This window comes from Dendrobates tinctorius, unplaced genomic scaffold (assembly GCF_039654945.1).
Source record: "Dendrobates tinctorius isolate UK_male_01 unplaced genomic scaffold, ASM3965494v1 ptg000065l, whole genome shotgun sequence".
NCBI classification, from domain to species: Eukaryota; Metazoa; Chordata; class Amphibia; order Anura; family Dendrobatidae; genus Dendrobates; species Dendrobates tinctorius.
Window position 1 is genome coordinate 4,661,396 of NW_027361733.1, and position 22,858 is coordinate 4,684,253.

A 22,858-nucleotide genomic window follows, 5' to 3' on the forward strand; every position below is an offset into this window, starting at 1 on the left:
CCCTCGGTGCTAGGCCACGCACCAGAGCACCGGAACTAGCAAGCAACCAGCAACAGGATGAAGACACCCAAAGTATCACATCTGGTAGCAGTTCCCAATCAGCAGCTTCCAGAACCCCAGGAGGGGACCAGCACTAGTAACTACAACATAACTCTCGTTACCCAGGAGGGTATTTGCACAGTTGTGCTTTGTTTTTCTATTATGTTCTAGTTTTTGTTTTTCCAGTGTTGCCCTGTTTTGTTGGCAGTCTTTCCATTGAACTAAGGAGATCATGAATGTTGAATGGTCCAGAACTGTGTTTGTAAATAGTTTGCACCTCTTTAGGTGCCCTCTCGGTTTTACATAGGACACTTTGCGAAGATAATGTCTACCTCATTTGGAGCGTGACTCCAATCAAAGGACACTGCAAGAGATCCCGGCTGGGAGCAGTGTCCAGCACTTAAAAGAATTATTGAAAATTTTTAATGTGAAGTATTTGATAATGATGTGTCTTATGAGAGTAAATGGCTTTTATATATAGAATATTTACATAAAGAGATGAGAGATTTGGATAGAGAATAATAAAGAATTGAAAATGTAGATGATGAACCAGGCACCACGGTTGTCACTCAGAGTTAAATGAGAGTAGAAAATGTGCACTAAAGATGAAAAGAAATGTGTTGATGAAGAATACTGAAGTGGTAGTGAGTAACAGACAATAGCACTGTGAATTAAGTATTGTATAGAAAATTGCACTTTTGACTTAGGATTTTAGATAGTTAATTAAGAATTGTTTGCAACATTCAAGAATGAGTGCCTCTCACATTGGGAAGTTTAGTATAAGAAATGTTTATTCAGCATTGCCAAAAATTTGTATGTTCCTGTGTTGTCAACTTTGTTTACCTTGCAGCCCGCGGACGTGCTGTGTTTAACGGGGGGTATGTGGCGCCCCTGAGGCTCAGTCGCAACAGAGGTACTGCACCTTCTCCTAAGGTGTGGTGCCCCACCATCCAGGTAGGTTGGAGGCTCCTGACCATTCTCCAACACTCGCACCCCACACAATAGAGTAGTTCAGCAAAACCACATTGCGGCTCCTTGCTTAGAGAGAAGCAGAGCACCTTTGGTGGTTCCCTGCTTGGAACACTAGACATGCTGGGAGGTGGGTGGAGTTGAGAATACATAAAGAGTGGGATGGTTTAGGATTACAGGTCAGTCAGTGAGTTCGAGGGGAGTCTGAGAGAGAAAGCCACTCGGAGAGGAGTGGGGATCCCTGGAAGAGGGATGGAGGAAGGAGTGCTGCAGCTGCCTCAGTGATCCGAGCCAGCTGGCACGGGAAAAGAAAGGAGAAAGACATTGAACTGAAGCCTGAGCTTCCATAGGAGAGAGAGACTAGTACGGAACGTAGGAGTAAAAGGGAGCACAGAGGACGTGGGTTAGAGGAAGAACCCTGCCTAGAAGTTCTAAGCGCAATGCCGGGGCCCGGTCCCCGAGGTTGTATGGACACTAATGGTTCTGCAGCAGACACCGGTGGAGTAGTGGGCTGTAAATGCACTACTCCCATCTAAGACTTGAGGGCACAACAGAAACACGGATAGAGAGACGGGACTTAGGAGTAGAGAGTCCCCGAAGCAGGCTACAGCTGTCTGCCGTACAAGTAGAGTTCTTGGGAACATCTGTTAGGAGGAACTCCAGTGTTACTCAGTACTAGGAAATCTTCACACTTAAAGGCGTTATAGAGGAGACGCTCAGAAAATGCACATAAGTTGGCGGAGCATTCCATCTTGCTTGGAGGGTGACTGGGCCCCTGACCCGGAGGACACGGCACAGAAGTGGGCACTACAGACTGTGAGTAAAGCTTGGGAACTACATGCCCTGGTGTCCTCCATTCCTTCCTGCGTCCGTCCGCCGGGCACTGCTACATCCCCTGCGCCAAACACTACACCATCTAAGTGTCTCCACATCTACACTGCCCTGGGACAACAGCCCTGCCTGTGGAGGGCTATAACATCATTGCTGCACCACACCATCTGTCCCGGAGGGTCTGCATGCAGCATCAGCTTAACACCTCCCTTGCCGAACATCACAGGTGGCGTCACGAACAATTCATCTACCTACATTCCACCATTCACATCTTCCTATTGCTTGGGCGCCCAGGGCCACGGTCCGGGTCACCGCTGCTGTGACACATCCCGCTGACACCGGCCTGGTACCGAGTCCTCCCACGGCCCTGGGAGGGAGACCCACATCAACCCGTGATGACTCCTGCCATCATCTGACGTCTGTCCTGGGTATGTGTCTGATGTTCTCCTGCTGAGCCAGTGCTATGCCTGAGGCCTGAGAGAGAGGCCGTCCTGATATGCCCGTGCCAGATGACCCTGGGCTGCATCAACCCGTGATGACCACTGCCATCGTCTGAAGTCTGTGTGAGTTCGGTGTCTGATGTTCTCCTGCTGAGCCTGTGCTACGCCAGAGGCCTGAGGAAGAGGCCGCCCTAGTATTCCCGTGCCAGACAACCATGAACTGCATCAACCCGTGATGTCCTCCTGCCTTCGTCTGTTATCCTGAGACGTGTACCCTTCCCTGATGTGCGGAATCGGGAGCCTGGCATTATGTTCTGTTTATGTACTTTGTTTTGACTTTGAGTAAACTTTATGTCTATACCTGAAGTTGTGCGGTGTCGTGTCGTTCTGCCTCCTCGTCCACATGCTCAGCTGCCTCGGAACCCAGTTGCTACTCTTCCCTAGTCCGGGTAGGCCCGAGTCCCCCCTGTGGTCCAGTGGGTCCACATTCTGTCCCCACCTGGGATGCTCGCCCCACGTCGGCGTGGTCGGTCGACGTGGAGGTGCCGGCTCGGCCGCGGTCGCTAGTCGTGACAGACATGAAGGCTCTGGCAACAGTCTCGCAAGGATGGACCCTTGATTGGGAGATCGTCTAGAGGGGGATAAATCAAGGGAAGCCTGGATATCTTCCTGGAGAATAACAATATTGTATCTTACAGTGATTAGGTTCTTTAGAAGGACGTAGATCTGGGGATTTATTCTGATGAAATATAGACTGAACTGGATGGACAAATGTCTTTTTTCAGCCTTGCTAACTATGTTACTATTCTTTTGGACCAAAGAATGGCTATGACTGTTGCCATCACCTTCGTAAACACCCTGGTAGCAGAGGCTAGGCCGAAGAGGAGAGCTGTGAAGTAATAGTATTCCTCCTGAATCGCAAAAAACTGAGAAATCTCTGATGTGGGACACAAATTGGAATGTGAAGATAGGCATCCTAAATATCCACTGAGCAGAAGAACTCCTTGGGTTCTATAGAGGTGATTACTGAGCGAAAGGGTAATGATGGAGAGGCACCTGTCGATTTAGACATTTGAGAGCCAGAATTGAGAGGAGGGAACCCTTCTTCTTTGGAATAACAAAGAGGTTGGAATAAAAGCCTGAAAAACCTTCCCGAGAATAAACAGGCACGATGACTCCTGCCCAGAGGAGATGGCTTTAAAGAAGCCTGTAAATTGAGTTGATACCCTTGGAAGGTCGGACATAAAAAAAAAAAACACCTGCCTGGTTGGGGGGAAAGAGAATTCTTTATTATATTCTGTGGAAATGATTTCTCTGACCCAGGTGTCGTCGACTACAAATAGTCACACGTTCCGGAAGAGAAGAAGAAGACAGCCATGTAGAAGAGAATCTGTTAGAACGGGACCGAGGGTTTGGAAGAGTGATTCCTTGCGTGCCATTTAGGGGCAGGCTTGAACGATGGTCTTCTTCTCTCCCACTGGGCAAGAGAACGGTCCTGTCGAGAGCAGGCACTAGGGGAGAAGTGACAAAAGAGAGGAAACTGAAGACAACGTCTCCTGGAGAAGGGACTTTTAGGTTAAGAAAGGGAGCTGCTATTGCCGCAAGTAGCATCCAAGATTAGCTGATTCAGCTTAGACCCAAAGAGTCCTGATCCCTGGAAGAGAAAACTGGTAAGGGACTTCTTGGAAGCCGGGTCTGCATTCCAGGCCTTAAGACTAGAGCGAATGTTTGGAATCGGTCGCCGAATCCGAATTTGTCATATTCGAGCCATATTGGTAGTTTAATTGTGCCGAATTTATGTTGTAAGATTGATTCCGAACATATTCAGTCATTACTTCTCCCATTAGCTCCAATGATGTTTGGCTGTGTTTGGCGAATATTGCAAAAACAATATTCACTGATCGTAATCGGGATGGAATTTTGAAAAATTCACTCCACTCTACTTAAGACAGAGAATACGACGTATGGCAACAATATTGCTAGTGTCATGGGCTGAACAGCTTGCAGCTTCTAGAGACAGGGCAAGAAAGTATTTTTCTGTAAGGGCAATCTGGTCCTCAAGCTCAGCCAGCTCGTCTTGGGAGGCATCTGATAAGATACTCTGCCGGAGGAGCTTTGCTAGGTGGAGACTGGCTTGGCTAGAAGCAAAGGCAGGATATAGGAATGTGTCAGCAGCCTCAAATGCTCATTTGGCCTGGGAATCTAGGTGGCTGTCAGTGGAGTCCTTGAGAGAGAAACCATCAGGCAGGGACAGGACCTTTTTGGCGGACAGGCGAGAGACCGGGAGATCCACGGCCAGCGACTCTATCCACTTGTTAACGAGGTCAGGGTCAGACTGGCCTAGTGGGGTACCAGGGAAATCCCCGGTGGGCCCTTGGCTGTGGGAAGGAGAGGAGGAGAAGTAGAAGAAAAAAAAAGTCTGCTGCGGTTTTTAGGGGCACGGGCCCTTTAAAAAGCACAGGGGCGCACGCACACAGCGTCCATTACCTGAACCGCCGCATCGCACGTCCCGATCAATACTGGCAAGTGTGCGCCTGTCGTCACTGGCGTATAACATCAGTGTCATGCACCGCATGTGACGGGCACACACATTCACTGCCATCCTCTATGTTGGCGGCCATTTTACAACAAGCGCGCTGGACCTGCAGCGGAGGACGCTGCCGGGAGCGTAGGCAAGTAATAGAAATATTTTTTCTTTCTTCTCTCTCTCATACCGGTGGGGGGGGCAGGATGAGGACAAGGGGCCAGGAAGGATACACATACAGGGGGCCAGGGGCAGGACAAGAGGTCCGGATGGATATATATCATAGAATCGTAGAGTTGGAAGGGACCTCCTGGGCCATCTGGTCCAACCCCCTGCTCAAAGCAGGATTCGCTAAATCATCCCAGTCAGATGTCTGTCCAGCTTCTGTTTGAAGACTTCCATTGAAGGAGAACTCACCACTTCTCGTGGCAGCCTGTTCCACTCATTGATCACTCTAACTGTCAAAAAGTTTTTTCTAATATCTAATCTGTGTCTCCTCCCATTCAGTTTCATCCCATTGCTTCTAGTCTTTCCTTTTGCAAATGAGAATAAAGTTGATCCTTCTACAATGTGACAATGGGGGGCAGAACAAGGGACCAGGATGGATATATGGGGGTGGCAGGACAAGGGACCAGGATGAATATATATGGGGCCTATCTTGACTGGAAAAAAAACATGTAGAAATTTTTGCAAATTTATTAAAAAATAAAATCTAATGTCACGTGGTCATAAGTATTCAGACCCTTTGCTCAGACACTCATATTTAAGTCACATGCTGCCCATTTCCTTGCGATCCTCCTTGAGATGGTTCTACTCCTTCAGTCCAGGTGTGTTTACAAATCAAGTCCTATCAGTTTAATTAAAGACACACACCTGTATATATAAGACCTCACAGCTCACAGTGCATGTCAGACCAAATGAGAACCATGAGGAACTGGCAAAGGAGCTCAGAGACAGAATTGTGGCACTGCACAGATCTGGCCAAAGTTCCAAAAGGATTTCTGCTGTACTCAAGGTTACCAAGAGCACAGTGGCCTCCATAATCCTTAAATGGAAGAAGTTTGGGACCGCCAGAAGACTTCCTAGACCTGGCCGTCCAGCCAACCTGAGCAATTGTGGGAGAAGAGCCTTGGTGAGAGAGGTAAAGAAGAACCCCAAGATCACTGTGGCTGAGCTCCACAGATGCAGTAGGGAGATGGGAGAAAGTTCCACAAAGTCAACTATCACTGCACTCCACCAGTCGGGCCTTTATGGCAGAGTGGCCCAATGGAAGCCTCTCCTCAGTTCAAGACATATGAAAGCCCGCATAGCGTTTGCAAAAAAAAAAAAAAACACACGGAGGACTCCCAGACTATTAAAAACAAGATTCTCTGGTCGTATGAGACAAAGATAGAACTTTTTGGTCATAATTCTAAGGCCTCTTTCACACTTCAGTTTTTTACAATCAGTCACAATCCGCCAGGTTTTGAAAAAAACGGATCCTCAATTTTCTTTTGAGGATCCGTTTTTTTTCTCCATTGACTTTCATTAATGGCGGATTGTGACGGATTGCTGTCCGTTGCATCCGTTTTTTTTTGAGGATCCTCAAAGATTTCAAAACGGAGCTTGCAACGTTTTTTTTTCTGGCAGATCCTCCAGACACTCATTTAACCCGAAATTCTTTCTGGGTGCCGGACCAAAAAAAAAAAATTTTCTCTCTCTCTCTCTCTCTCTCTCTCAAAAAAACCGGATGGGTGGCATCCGTTCTCATCAGTTCTAAAACGGATCCAGCATCCGTCCTTTTGGCGGATTTTGACTGATGCAAAAAACTGAAGTGTGAAAGAGGCCTAAGCGGTATGTGTGGAGAAAGCCAGGCACTTATCATCTGCCCAATACAGTCCCAACAGTGAAACATGGTGGTGGCAGCATCATGCTATGGGGGCGTTTTTCAGCTGCAGGGACAGGATGACTGGTTGCAATTGAAGGAAACATGAATGCGGCCAAGTACACAGATATCCTGGATGAAAACCTCTTCCAGAGTGCTCTGGACCTCAGATTTGGCTGAAGGTTCACCTTTCAACAAGGGACCAGGATGGATATATGGGGAGCCAGGGTGCATATATATGGGGGGGCCAAGATGGATTTATGGGGGAGGGGGGCAGGACAAGGATGCATATATATGAGGGGGTGCAGGATGGATATATTGGGAAGGGCCAGGATGGATATATGGGGGGGGCAGGACAAGAGACCAAGAAGCATATATATGGGGGGCTAAGACAAGGGACCAGGAAGGATATATGGTGGGGCAGGACAAGGGACATATGAAGGCCAGTATGTATAGCTGGGGAATCGGAATGGATATCTGGGGGCCAGGCTGGGGCATATTATAAAATACTGTATTACCTGTACACTGACACTATATACAGAGCTCCTGTGTAATGTCACTGGTGGTCACTGTATGACCTGTACACTGACACTTTATACAGAGGTACTGTCTATAATGTCAGTGGTGGTAATAACAGTGTTGTTAGTATTGTAGTATTTGGTCACTATGTGGTGGTAATTTGTGGTTGGTCATGGTGGGGCGGTATTTGTCCCTTGTATGTAGTATTATTCAGTCAGTATGTGGTCTGGTCATAGTATTTTGGTATTTCTTCCTGTATGTGGTGGTATTGGTTTTGGTATAGTGGATTGAGTTGTGCATGACGGTCATTTGTTCTCTCTGATATTAATTAGGAGAAGATTCTTTATTTCCATTAAAGATTAAATATATTGTACACAGTGGCAGAAATGCACTTACAGAGGGTTTCCTGTTGAAAAAAGTAATTCCCCTATCCACAGGATAAGTGATAACGTATTGATTGGTGGGGGTCTGACTCCTTGGACCCATTCAGCAAAATGTGGAACTTTTCATCCTCATTAGACTGCAGTGGCATGTCCGATTTGACCACTGACCCATTCATTCCCTCAGTGGCTGCATTGTTTTTTTTCTAGACGCCCCAAAGAGAATGAATGGAGCTGCGGTCAGATATCCCACCTGCCGCTCCATTTTAAAATGGGGATAAGTGTCATATCAACGATAAAAACTTCCTCATTCTTCCGATCGGTGCAGTTTCTAATGGTCGGACCTAAGCGATCACCTATCCTGTGGAGCCTATGAATCGGTGATAACTTGTTTTAACCTAAGAACCCCATTAATGTAAACTACCGTAATTATACATCCCAGTTATGGGGGCGCACAGTAGATGTGCAGGAGCCGCCTGTATTTTACAGCTGATGCTCCACTATCATGGGGATAACGACTGACAGATATTTGCATATATAGCTGTAGGGTGGGACCCTAGAGTCCATTCCCCTGGTGGGTCTCAGACACCCCAGTCCAAACCTGAACGAGGTCCACACTAAAGGGGTACAGGATATTGAATTGGTTTCTACCAGGGAAACGCTTTTCCAGGTGTTCCCAGTATTTTGTAAAGATTGCCTCAAACTCCTTTTGATTAGACAATGTTCAGGGAGGACGTTTTGCCTTTTTGATTGAGACAGTGGTCCTGAGGGGGAATGTGCACTTGTGCTTAATATTAAGGGTTTAGTTAACGGCCGATAGGAGACTGTCAACCATATCCTGAAGCTTGGAACTCTGGTCAATATTGGGCTCAGAGTCTAACTTGGACTCTGGCTTGGACCCCAGGGCCAATGCGGGGGAGAAGGCATGGGATACCGAGGGCATTCTGGAAGACTGGGACCTGAGGAGCTAGAGTAAGCCTGCTTCTTGGATTTTACCCTTGATCAGCCCTTCTCAGAGTGGCGGTGGATTGTCTGCGAATCATCCTGAGGAACGTTTGGAGCGTGAGTGGCAGCAGACAGGTAAACATCCTGCATCAGGGACTGTGATACCATATAGTTAGGTCAGATACTGATTGAGAATTTGCAACAGCCCACTCAGGGAGATGGGGTGTGATATCGTCCCAGGCAACAGGGGACTCCTGTAATGCTAGCATGGTAGAAGGGCTGCAAGCTTGGCAGAAGCCAAGAGAGGAGAGAGGCTCACTGGGTCTGGGCATATCCAAGAGCCAGAAAAATACTGCTGAGAAGGGCTAAGCCTATGAAAAAAAAGAAAAAACAGCCTGGACAGAGCCTTCCTGGTCCTGGATGAGCAAAGCCATGTCAGCGCCGATCTGTCAAGGCAGGTACTGCAGGGAGAGTCTGGAGCAGGTAGCGCTGCATAGATAAAGCTGGAGTGCAGGACAAGAGAGGGGTGTGCCCAGACAGGGCACACTGTGATGCTTGCGAGACACGAAACAAGCGTTCTAATAGTGTGGCGCCCCCAGGAGTATGGTCGCCACAGTGGCTTTGCCTTCCTCCAGGGGAGGGTAATGCCAGGCTTGGAGGCAATGATGGATCTCTCTCGCAGTCAATCCATACATGTAACTCAGTTCCACTCCAGGCCAGCAGGGGGAATTCTGAACCGGGATTAAGGGGAGGAGTGCTCTCTGAGGGCCAAGAGGAAGGAGTGGTCAGTTAGTCTGCGGAGGATGAAGTGTGCAGACGTGTAGAGAGAAGCTGGATGTTGAGCTGGGAAAGGAGAGCTCCCTCACAGTGAGCGCATGAACTGGAGCCTGGTCTCCACGGTTGTACGGATACTCACGGTGCTGCAACAGACACCAGAGGAGTAGGAGGCTGTAAATGCCCTGGTCCTATCTAAGACTTGAGGGCACAACAGAAGCTTGGATAGTGAGCCAGGACTCAAAAGAGAGAAGTCCCCGAGAAAGGCTACAGCTGTCTGCCGTGCAAGTGAGGTTCTTGGGAACATCTGACAGGAAGAACTTCAGTGTAACTCAGTACTTGGTGTACTTCATTCAAATAAGCGCTAGGGAAGGAGACTGCACAGCCCGTCTGCTGAGAGAGAATCCCTGAATTGCTTCCCGGCTAGCCTGCTCCGTTACCATCTGTAATCAGGACCCTGGACTGCAGTTATCAAGTAAAGGTACAGAAATTGCACCCCGCTGTGTCTTGTCTGCTTCCTACCCTTACGACACTGCTACATCCCCGTGCCAACCACCTCTACACTGCCCTGGGACAATAGCTTCACCTGTGGGGAGCTTTTACATCCTTGCTGCACCCTACCATCAGTCCCAGCGGATCTGCATGCAGCGTCGGCTTAACACCTCCCTTGCCGAGCACCACAGGTGGCGTCACGAACTATTCCATTCCATTAACTACATTCCCCCATTATTTGGGCGCCCAGGGCCATGGACCGGGTCACCGCTGCTGTGACACATTCCCCTGACACCGGCCTGGTACTGAGTACCCCACAGCCCTGGGAGGGCGACCCAATTTAGCGTCACGAACAGGATTACGGAGCCTGGTACCCGCGGGTCCTGTGTGCCATAGACTGTGTGTGAAAATTGGCGCCAATTGCCGCGCTGCTTGGCGTGCGCGGGAAGAAGGGGCAGGCCTTCGTGGGCGGAGCCTGCCACAGAGCGCGAAGAAGTGAAGTGCCGCGCGGGAAGAGAGGACAGCGCGCGAGAGGAGGAGGAGCTGAGGCCTACAGCCCGGAGCATCGGGCCTGTGAAGCGGCCGCCGGTGAGCTCACATAAACCCCGGCCCTGGCTAACGTTAACTAGGGGGGAAGAGGATGTCCGCGCCAGACGGCAATGCAGCGGCGTTGCCAACCCCGCAGCACCGCAAGGAGGAGCACCCGCCGCAGCGGTCTCCATAATGCCGCTGTCCATGCCCTACATACCGGGAGCGGCCGGGCTACCGCAGTACTCGGGTGAGTCGCATACCGAGTGAATTTAAAGAGAGACTGTGCAGTTTGTTTAAAGTATACCCTCTGTCTGAAAGCCAGAAAGTGAATATCCTGATTGGACAGCTAACGGGTGCAGCGCAGAGAGAAGTGAAGGCCTGGCAGGATACTGATAAAGAGACTGTTGCAAAGATCCTGGCCAAGCTGAGAAGCACCTTTGACACCCGTACTGCCGCTGAAATCAAGATGAGGTTCTTTGGCTGTAAACAGAAGGCGCAGGGCAGTATCAGGGACTATGCTCTCAACCTGCAGGAGACGCTGCGAGCAGTTAAGCAAGTTGATCCTGACAGTGTGAAGGAGGAAGATAAACTGTTAAAGGAGCAGTTCATTGAAGGACTCCCATCCAGTACCCACAGAGGACAGTAGCGTATCATAACCCTGCAAAACCCTGATCTGGACTTTGCTGATTTTAAGGACAGGGCTATTCGGGTACTGCAGGAATCCACTGACAGCCGTCCAGCGCCCCCTAGGCGCCCAGCGATCACCTACCATCAGGAAGCAACATCTTTTCCTTCCATCCCTGAGGAGGCTGATGCACAGACTCTGGATAAAGATCCAACTGAGGAGCTGTGTCTTCAGGTCCAGGAGTTGACCAAAGGGATGGCTGCACTTACGAAAACCGTGCAGTCCCTGCAAGTGTCCTCCAAAGAAAAGATCCAGCTTGCTTCCAGTCCAGAGGATGTCTCGTGGCTCCGGAGGAGGAGAACCCCGCCACTTCGAGGAAGGAACAACGATCGCTATGACCAGGACGGACGTCCCATCTGTCGTCGCTGCTACAAGGCAGGTCATCTTGCAAGATTTTGTCCTTTAAACGAGCAACCCCTGGGGCAGAGGGCCAACCCCCAGGAGTAGGATCCCCAGGCCCAAGGAACTGGAGAGCCAAGTATGTGGGAGGGAGACCGATCCTTCCTGTGGTGATTGACGGTATCCCCATGAACGCTTTGCTGGACACTGGTTCCCAGGTGACCACTATGCCGTACATTCTGTACAAGAGGTACTGGGCTGATTCTGAACTCACCCGTGGCCCAACTGATGAACTAACAGTAGTTGCCAGTAATGGCAGTGGCGTAGCGTGGGGGGGGGGCGGTCCGCCCCAGGCGGCACGTGTGTGGGGGCGGCGCGGCAGCAGCAATTCAATTCCTCTCCTCTGACTGGGAGAACAGCGCGGACTCCGCGGAGGCACAGTGCAGGCGCTTTCTACCTTCTACGCCACTGCCTTGCTGGACTCGGACTCGGAGCCCCGGCTGCTTTCCGCTCCTGAGCTGGTGCTGGGCGGAGGTGTTGGCCGCTCGGGGCTGGTTGTTCGGTCAGAGCTGCCAGAAGAACACGTGGCGTGTGGCTGAGGTGACGCAGGAGGAGCGGATCCCGGGACACAGGAGCCGGTGAGTGAGGGGGACGGCGGGAAGCGCTGCCCAGCCTGCCCATGATGTCTGTGAGGGGAGGGAGACACCGCGGTATGTGATTGCCCCTTGAATTTCATTCCATCATGTAATGTTATGCTACAGGGGGCGGCATCTAGGTAATTACTCCCTCTCCCCCATTTACTAATTCTAAAGTTGAGGCTCCCTAATCCTTGGAGTTGGATTGCCTACATCTTCATATAGCTGATATTATGCAAAAGAGTTGGGCTCTGTAGGGAGAGGACATGGGGGCTGTGCAGAGGAGGACATGGGGGGGCTCTGTAGGGAGAGGACATGGGGGCTGTGCAGAGGAGGACATGGGGGGGCTCTGTAGGGAGAGGACATGGGGGCTGTGCAGAGGAGGACATGGGGGGGCTCTGTAGGGAGAGGACATGGGGGCTGTGCAGAGGAGGACATGGGGGGGCTCTGTAGGGAGAGGACATGGGGGCTGTGCAGAGGAGGACATGGGGGGGCTCTGTAGGGAGAGGACATGGGGGCTGTGCAGAGGAGGACATGGGGGGCTCTGTAGGGAGAGGACATGGGGGGCTGTGCAGAGGAGGACATGGGGGCTCTGTAGGGAGAGGACATGGGGGGCTGTGCAGAGGAGGACATGGGGGGGCTCTGTAGGGAGAGGACATGGGGGGCTGTGCAGAGGAGGACATGGGGGCTCTGTAGGGAGAGGACATGGGGGGCTGTGCAGAGGAGGACATGGGGGGCTCTGTAGGGAGAGGACATGGGGGGCTGTGCAGAGGAGGACATGGGGGGCTCTGTAGGGAGAGGACATGGGGGGCTGTGCAGAGGAGGACATGGGGGGGCTCTGTAGGGAGAGGACATGGGGGGCTGTGCAGAGGAGGACATGGGGGGGCTCTGTAGGGAGAGGACATGGGGGGCTGTGCAGAGGAGGACATGGGGGGCTCGGTAGGGAGAGGACATGGGGGGCTGTGCAGAGGAGGACATGGGGGGGCTCTGTAGGGAGAGGACATGGGGGGCTGTGCAGAGGAGGACATGGGGGGGCTCTGTAGGGAGAGGACATGAGGGGGCTCTGTAGGGGGAGGACATGGGGGGGCTCTGTAGGGAGAGGACATGAGGGGGCTCTGTAGGGGGAGGACATGGGGGGGCTGTGCAGGGGAGGACATGGGGGGGCTCTGTAGGAGGGACATGGGGGACTGTGCAGGGGGGTACATGGGGGGCTGTGCAGGGGAGGACATGGGGGGCTGTGCTGGGGGGTACATGGGGAGGCTGTGTAGGGGAGGACATGGAGGGGCTGTGCAGGGGGTACTTGGGGGAGGGGGGCTGTGCAAGGGGAGAACATGAGGGCTCTGTAGGGGGTGTACTGTGGGTCTGTGCAGGGGGAAGACACGTGGGTCTCCTTACACTGTTTTATGGTGCAGCTCTCGGCAGGGCAGTGATGGAGGTTCAGTAGGGTCATCACGCTAATACATACACATATATATATAGAGAGAGAGAACTGCAAGAAGATGAAAGTCTAGAAATTTAGAAATAATAACAGCAGAGTTAGTAGTAGACTAAAAATTAGATCTTTGAGTGTAGTGTGGGCTCTTCGGATTCTTCCGGATTATCAGCGACCAAAGGGGCGGCAAATTTTTCGACCGCCCCGGGCGCCACAAACAGTTGCTACGCCACTGAGTAATGGTCAGTCTTTGCCGCAGATAGGATGTAAAGAAATTACTGTTAAAGTGGGGCGGGTAGAGCTAAAGTCTCAAGGTCTAATAGTTGTTGATATTGATCGACGTGAATGTAATCCCATGATGACACTTGGTACAAATGTAATTGAAAACTGTCTGTCCAAGGTTATTGTCTTGTTGCAACAGGTGGCTGAGACTTCTGGTTCCGGAGAACGGGTCCTGCAGAAGGAGATCCGAGCCCTGATGCAAAGGCAACAGGTGGAACTCTCTGGCAGAGAGATTGGCAGCGTCAGAGTGAGTGATGCTTTTCCCACTGTAATACCCCCCAGGAGTGAAATGTTGATATGGTGTCGGGCAGCTATAGGCCTTAGAGGGAGGGATTACCAGGCATTGGTGGAACCAGTATACTCCGAAGGCAGACCCACTGTCCTAACAGCCAGAGGGGTGGTTGATGTACAAAAGGGGAGAGTACCTGTACGCCTTTTGAATTTTGGGGAGGAGGAAGCCACAATACCTTGGTACGCCACAGTTGCCAAGCTGCTCACTGTTAATAATAACTCATTGCAGGCGGCAGAGCCCTTGGTCTCATCCGGCCAGGTGGAGGACAACAGCTCTGGGAGGCAGCTAGAAGAGTGGTGCCAGCAACTGCAGGTGGGAACTGACTCTACACCTTCATACCAGAGAAATGGGGTCTACAGAGTGACACAAGAGTATGAGCGGGTATTCATCAAACACCCACTAGATTTTGGGCAGGCAAAAGGGGTTCAACATCATATCCCCACGGGAGACCATCCACCCATAAAGGAGAGGTACAGACCTATACCCCCAACACAGTACCAATGTGCTAAGAGTATGCTGAAAGAGATGAAGGAAGCTAGGGTTATCAGGGACAGTTGTAGCCCATGGGCAGCTACCATAGTTTTTGTAAAGAAAAAGGATGGTACCATGAGAATGTGTGTTGATTACAGGAAAATTAACAGCATTACACATAAAGATGCCTACCCATTACCTAGGATTGAGGAATCCTTAGCTGCACTTAAAACCGCTAATTACTTTTCCACCTTGGATCTCACCAGTGGGTATTGGCAGGTTTCTGTGGCAGAGGCAGACAAGGAGAAAACAGCATTTACTACTCCAATGGGTCTCTGTGAGTTCAATTACAGTACATGCCATTCGGGCTCTGCACTGCTCCAGGAACATTTCAACGGCTGATGGAGTGTTGCCTGGGACACATGAACTTTGAGACAGTCCTGTTATACCTGGATGATATCATTGTTTTCTCCAAGACCTATAAAGAACATCAGGAACACCTGGCTGAAGTATTTGAAGCTTTGTCCAATTTTGGCTTGAAGGTGAAGCTTTCCAAATGCCACCTCCTGAAGCCTAAGGTACAGTACCTTGGTCACGTGGTCAGTGCAGAAGTTGTGGCACCAGATCCTGACAAGGTCACGGTCATCCGGGATTGGGAGAAGCCCAGCAACCTCCATGAGGTATGCCAATTCCTTGGACTGGTAGGCTACTACCGGAGATTCATCAAAGGCTTTACTGAAATAGCTACCCCGATACAAAACCTTCTGGTTGGGCAGTCCAAGAAGGGCAAGCAGAAGAATTCCACGTTTGAATGGACTGAAGAATTGGAGAAGTCCTTCACCAGATTGAAGATGGCCCTCACCGGTGACGAAGTTCTGGCTTACCCAGATTATGACAAACCCTTTGTGCTGTACACGGATGCCAGCAACGTGGGATTAGGAGCAGTACTGTCGCACGTACAGAACGGAAAAGAGAGAGTGATCTCCTACGCCAGCAGGAAGCTGCGTCCCACTGAGAGGAACCCAGATAATTACAGTTCTTTCAAGCTGGAATTCCTTGCCATAGTCTGGGCAGTCACCGAAAGGTTCAAGCATTACCTAGCTTCTGCCAAGTTTACAATCTTCATGGACAACAATCCGTTGACCCACTTGGACACTGCAAAACTGGGTGCCCTGGAGCAGCGGTGGATGGCTCGGCTGTCTAACTACGAGTTTACTATCAAGTACCAAGCAGGGCACAAGAATGCCAATGCGGATGCGCTATCCAGGATGCCTAATTTGCCAGATGCAGGAGAAGACCCAGAGGCTCTGGAGGAGATAGAGTTGCCTTCTTTCCACCGACTACTGGCAGCCCAGCGTGCTCAGGGGGTGAGAGACAGGCGGTTTGGCTTGAAGGAAGTCACCCTGAATCCATTGCCCCATCATGACTGGGCCAAAGCACAAGATAATGACCCGGCAGTCCGCCTGGTTTAGGAGCTACTGCTACAAGCTGACTCGCGCCCAGGTCTGAGTGCTCCTGAAGAAACCCAGCAGTTGTGGAAGGAGAAAGGCCGGCTGTTCATATATGAAGGGAAGCTATGTCGGAGGAGTATCAATGCCCGCACTCATGAGCTAGTCTGGCAGGTGGTGGTCCCAAAGAGAGATACATCAATGGTCCTGGAAGCATACCACAATGGAGCTGAACACTTCGGATGGAAGAAGTTGGAAACGTTGCTCCGAGAGAGGTTCTACTGGACTGGCATGAGGAAAGCCATTGAGAGGTGGTGCTGAGAGTGTGGACAGTGTAACCTGCGCAGAAAGGATAGAGACAGCCAGAGAGCTCCTCTGCAGCCCATCATCACCAGACAGCCACTTGAGTTGGTTGCCCTGGACCATGTGAAGCTGGTTCCTAGCCAGTCGGGTTACCTCTATGCCCTTACCATTGTGGACCACTATTCAAGATTCCTGGTGGTTGTGCCTGTCAAAGAACAAACTGCCAGAACAGTGGCCAGAGCGTTCCAACTGCACTTCTGTAGACCACATGGGTACCCTGAGAGAGTGCTTACTGATCAAGGACTGGCTTTCAAGGCAGAAGTGTTTCATGAATTCTGTAACCTGTATGGTTGTAAGAAGATGCGGACGACACCATATCACCCACAGACCAATGGCATGTGCGAGAAGATGAACCAGGTGGTGATTGACCTGCTGAAGACATTGCCCTTGGAGGAGAGAAATCTGTGGCCCAAAAAGTTGCCAGATCTGGTAGACCTCTACAACCATATTCCCATGAACTCCACCAACTGTACTCCAGCATACCTGATGAGAGCCAGACCTGGTAAGGTGCCTATTGACTTGGACATGGGAGTCCTGACACCTGAAGTGGCATCCCCAGATGCTGATTGGGACACGGAGAGGCAGCAACAGTACAGAAGAGTTCAAGAATGTGTGGAGAAGAGTTTGACCCAGGCAAGACAAAAGCAGGAGAAGCTTTACAATCAAACTGCACCTGCCGTTCCTTTGTCGCAGGGGGATCAAGTCTTGAAAAGAAGGAGAAGATTGCACAATTTGGATGATCAGTGGGAAGCTGAACCTTATACCATCCTGCCCTCGAACTTTGATAATACTAAGGTGTGCCTTGTGAGTAGAGATGGAGGGGAGACCTCGGCAGCGGTATCAAGAGATCACTTGAAGCTGTGTCCTGACCAGTTGAAAGAAAGGAAAGAAGAACCATATAACATCCAACCCATGGTGGAAGAAGAGAAGGTCAGCACAGTGCTTGGAGAATTCCCTGCGAATTGGACTAGAGTGAACGATGCTATAGTGGTGCCAGTGTTACTGTTTCCCCAATTGGGAGCACAGGAAGATGTGACTCAAGAGAATCAGGAAAATCGGGTCGCAGAAGCCACACCAGCAGTGGAGCCAGAGAACCCTCGCCCTGCCAGTGGTGAAACTGCTATGCCCCTGGTGAGTCTGAGTTCACTGTCAGTCTAGTATCCCTGTGTTACTTAGAACCCCCAGTAGTGTATCTAGTACATTACCCACTACACCAGTCTTACGCAGGTCTACACGCACTACACAAGGTATACCACCCCTTAGGCCTGTTTCACACATCCGTTTGTGTCCATCAGTCAAAATCCGCCATTTTGCAAAAAAAACAGATCCGCCATTTTTCTTAGCGGATCCGTTTTTTTCCCATTGAGTTGCATTACCGGCGGATCTTGACAGATGGCCATCCGTTGGATCCTTTTTTTTGCGGATCCACCAAAATGTTGACGTCCGCCGACATGCCCGAATGGACCATGCAACGTTTTTTCGGGCGGCAGGATCCGCACTTCTCACTGCACATGCCCGAAAGACTTCACTCAGCCGGAAATTTAACCCTAAACTCTGTTCTCTGTTCCCCCCCCCCCCACAGGCAGCGGTTCCTTTAAGATTTTTCCTTTGACGGATCCGTTAAAATAACGGTTCGGTGACAAACGTTGTGGTCAGTACAGGAACAGATCCGCTCTCCGCCATTTTAGCGGATTTTGACTGAACAAAAAAACTGATGTGTGAAACAGGCCTTAGATATCGCATATAAATAAGTTAAAGTATAGTTCACCTGTACCTGTAAATATGTAACTGTTCTCAAGTTTTGTGTGTTATAATAATTGTAATAAAGTCCTTCCTTTTATGTGCATATATATATCTATATCTATATACATATGTGTATGTGTGTGAGTATATATATACGGTATACACACAGGATTGCATATGCCATTTATTTTGCCTAGACTTTGAAACTCTTTTTAGCTTGCGTATTGTGAACATATAGGTGTTACCTGGGTGTTACTTTTTGTGAACGTTAGCTGGTTTTCCTTGTCTTGCGTGACTTCTCTGGTAGTGCAGATAAGGATAGCTAACAGCTAAGCAAATTGTGTGTGCTATTTCTGCAAACGCAATATGTTTCAACACCCTTTCGGCTTTGCTATTTAAACTCTTAAGAATATGTATTGAGTTAGACAGAGGACGGCCCACACCTGGTGTGGCCGTCATTCTCTCCATGCCGGCATGTCCAATAAAGAAGCATCTTACTTATTCAGGTCTGGACGATTTCTAATTGGAACATAAAAAATCCCTGACATTTTGGTGCGTTGGCCAGGAATCCAACACCTTTCCCTCACCGGTGAGTACTGTAAACCGTGCATGGGGGAGTCTGGGACTCCTTAAGTAAGTCCTCCGCCTTGACATTAGGCATCACCAGGGGCATTATCAGTTATCCCGGTCTGAGGGAAAGTGACGGATTTTGTATAGTTTAAGGATCTCTGGGAATCGTCTGTACATGAATACAGGTAAGAACATTTAATAATTTTCATTATATTCGGTAACCTTGTTAATCCAGTATGACTGTTATTCTAGGAATTGAATGGGGACTGTGATTGTAGACTTTTCCAATTGGGGTTTGTGAGAGGCTTCTGTAAGTTGGAAGTTTACATGCAATTGGAGTTATAAGAACTCCTGTAAGTTGCTAAGCTCCATAGTGTATGGGGTTTGTTTGTTCTTGTAAGATATTCCGTAGAATAATAATAATCTTTGTTTTTTAATTTTGAATTTAATTTTATTTTATGACTGTTATTCTTGAAATTGAATGGGGACTGTGATGGTAGACTTTTCCAATTGGGGTTTGTGAGAGGCTCCTGTAAGTTGGAAGTTTACATGCAATTGGAGTTATAAGAACTCCTGTAAGTTGCTAAGCTCCATAGGAATGGGGTTTGTTGTTCTTGTAAAATATTCCGAAGAATAATAGTAATCTTTATTTTTTTATTTATTTTTATTTTTGAATGGGTACAAAGCCAGTGTGAGAAGGCTACTGTGGAATAAAAAACTCCGTGTGCACGTTAAATTGATCTAGATGGGAGAATCGAGGGAGATTCTCGTCGGATTAAGGAATCCGCTGGATTAACCTAAAATAGAACCCAGTATAAGATTAATTTTTGCCGGTATTCTGTCTTGTCTTCTGTACTTTGTTGAATGTTGTTTTCTGTTAAGTGTGCTGTTTTGTCTGTCTTTTAAAATTACATAGAACTAAAACGCCATAAATATATGTTTTATGTTACACATGAGACTCCTTGAATGTTATCTTGAGTGAATGTAAATAAGGGAGTCCAGTAGGCGTGGTCAACAGTCATGTGTGGACTGGAGACAAATCATAGGTTATTATAGTGGTATAAATCACCTAGGTACACGTCACCTGATCCCCATAGAGAATATTCTATGTTGTTTTGTTATGTTTTTCTTTTAATAACACAGAGTGACTGAACCCTCCTCGTTTAAAAACTGGACACAAAGTCAGATTAAGATCTTATAATGATCACTGAGGAGAGTCTGCACCTGTGGTGCTCTGAATACCTGATATTAAGAACGGGAACGTCTCTGTATATAAAGAGGCGGTGTCATTGGACTTCAGGAATAGGAGTATGAGGGAACTTTAATAATCTCTTGTCTTATATGTCTCTGTGTATGTGTGCATGTCCAGTCTCTAACTGTGGAAGCTGTTGTACGTTGTGTGTTTGTACTGTTACATATACTCACAAGGACTTTTGACCAGTGTATCTGTTATATCAGTGACCATAGCCCTTGGGGACTTTCATGTTTGTCACACATCCTTACAGGCCTTCATTGGATGGAGATGGCAAGATATAGAGATACAAGCTGGTAAATACCTCGGACATAGTATAATCAGTGAGGATTACTTAGATCCTGGTGTTACGGAGTGTGTTACGGATGGCAACACGGAGTGGACCCTCTGGGTCGCGGCTCCAGAGCCCCTAGGGACGAGCTGGACCAGGTGGAGCCACCCCTATACAGGGAGTGTTAGGGGCAGGCCCACAAGGGATGGAACCGCGACAGCCGGAGCCAAAGGGACGACTGGGTGAGCACCAGGGAACTATGGGGTAGAGTCAGCGGAGCAGCGGAACGGAAGTACAGTGATAGGAGCCTGAAGGACGCAGGGACCTGGAGGGGTACGAAGCAGGTAGTGGCTGGAGGCTGTAAAAGAGAAAGAGGGTAAGAGAAGGCACGGACGAGGAGTACACAGGGAGGTAGCACAACTGGGAAGAAGGCAGGGAAAACAGGACAGCCAGAGGAGCGCACCCAGGAAGAGAGCAGCAGAAGAACCTAAAGTAAGCGGAGCTAGGAGATGCAGCGCAGAAAGGCCTGAGAACGAACAGAGTGCTGGCCAGAAGGACAGCAGCCCGGGAACGATACACAGGCGTCTTACCTGGGGAGATGCCTGGCAGAAATAGGCGATGGGCGCCGCAATGTTGGGGGCGGAGCCACCGCGTCACATGATGCCGTCAGAGCTCCGGCCAGAGGAGTGTGTGAGCGACATCGGGGAGGCCGGAGGTCAGCAGCGGGGACGCGCCGGGGAGCGGGTGCGCGCCGGGAGGTGCGCACAGGACCCTGCGGGTAAGTCTCAGCGGCGGCTGTGACAGTACCCCTCCCTCTACTCCCTCCTCTCCTAAGGTTGTCGAGAAAACGTTTCATGATCCGAGGAGCATTAATGTTTTCCCGAGGTTCCCAGGATCTCTCCTCAGGACCGAATCCCTTCCAATCGACCAGAAACAAAGTTCGACCTCTAACCGTCTTAGTGGCGAGTATATCCTTAACCTCAAAGATATTATCAGAACTGCTGGGTTGGAAATTTTGCGAAGCGGTTGAGTGGTAGTGATTAAATACCGCAGGCTTGAGGAGGGATACATGAAAAACATTGGGAATTCTTAGTGAGGCAGGCAACTTTAGTTTGTAGGCCACGTCATTGACGCGCCTTAGAATCTCAAAAGGACCGATGAAACGTGGACCCAACTTATAAGAAGGAACCTTTAATCTGATATGCCGTGAGGAAAGCCAGACCCTCTCCCCAGGGGAGTACGGGGGAGCATCTAAACGTCTCTTATCGGCGTAATCCTTCATTTTGCGACCGGCCTTCTCAAGGGCCTCCCTGGTGTCCCTCCAAATCTGGGAGAAATCTTGCGACACAGCATCCGCTGCCGGTACACCCGAGGTGGGGGAAACGGGAAGGGGAATGCCGGGATGTTGACCAAAAACCACAAAAAAAGGGGACTTGGTAGAGGCTTCACTGGGGTGATTATTGTACGCGAATTCGGCCCAAGGAAGAAGAGAAACCCAGTCATCTTGGTGCGCGTTAGAAAAATGCCGGAGGTACGAAGTTAGAACTTGATTGACCCGTTCCACTTGTCCGTTGGACTGGGGATGATAGGCCGAAGAAAAATCCAGAGTAATCCCCATCAATCTGCAGAGAGCTCGCCAGAATGGAGAGGTGAATTGGACACCTCTGTCCGAGACAATGTGCTGGGGAAAGCCATGGAGACGGAAGACGTGGAGCAAGAAAATCTTCGCCAACTCGGGGGCAGAAGGCAGACCAGACAAGGGAACAAAGTGAGCCATTTTAGAAAACCGATCCACGACCACTAAGATAACCGAACACCTCGAGGACTCTGGCAGATCAGTGATGAAGTCCATAGCTATGTGGGTCCAAGGAGTCGTGGGTATGGGTAATGGGTGTAGGAGCCCATAAGGTCGGGATCGAGGAACCTTGTTCGTGGCACACGAAGGACAGGAGGCGATGAAGTCCAGGACGTCTTGGCGAGGCGATGGCCACCAATAATGTTGAGAGACGAGATAGAGAGTCTTCTTTATTCCAGCGTGTCCGGAAAATTTAGATGAGTGCCCCCAGTGTAAGACCCTAGCCTTGTCCCTACCCGGAACGAAGGTCTTACCGGGTGGTGGAGAAAGTACGCTTAGGGGAGCCACAGCGATAATCTTAGCTGGATTGATGATGTGTGCTGGGTCATCTTCACTGTCCACAGGCGAAAAGGATCGAGACAGGGCGTCAGCCTTGACGTTCCTATTTCCTGGCCGGAAGTGGAGTTGGAAATCAAAGAGCCCGAAGAACAAGGACCATCTAGCTTGACGCGGGTTGAGCCTTTGGGCGGTCTGAACATAAGCCAAGTTCTTATGATCCGTGAATATGGTAAACGGATGGACAGCTCCTTCCAGAAGGTGGCGCCACTCCTCAAGGGCGAGTTTAATGGCCAGTAGTTCTCTGTCTCCGATAGCGTAATTACGTTCTGGAGGGGGGAAAACCTTGGAGAAGAACCCACAAGTGACCATGCGTCCAGAGGAGGTTTTTTGTAGAAGAACGGCTCCTGCACCCACAGACGAGGCATCAACCTCCAGAAGAAATGGCCGACTGGCGTCTGGACGGTGGAGTACTGGGGCTTTAGTGAATTCTCGCTTTAACTCTTTAAAAGCGGCTTCAGCCTCCCGCGGCCAGGAGTGGGGATTTACCCCTTTGCGAGTGAGAGCTGAGATAGGCTTGACTAGGGAGGAAAAGTGTGGAACGAATTGCCTGTAAAAATTGGCGAAGCCCAAAAA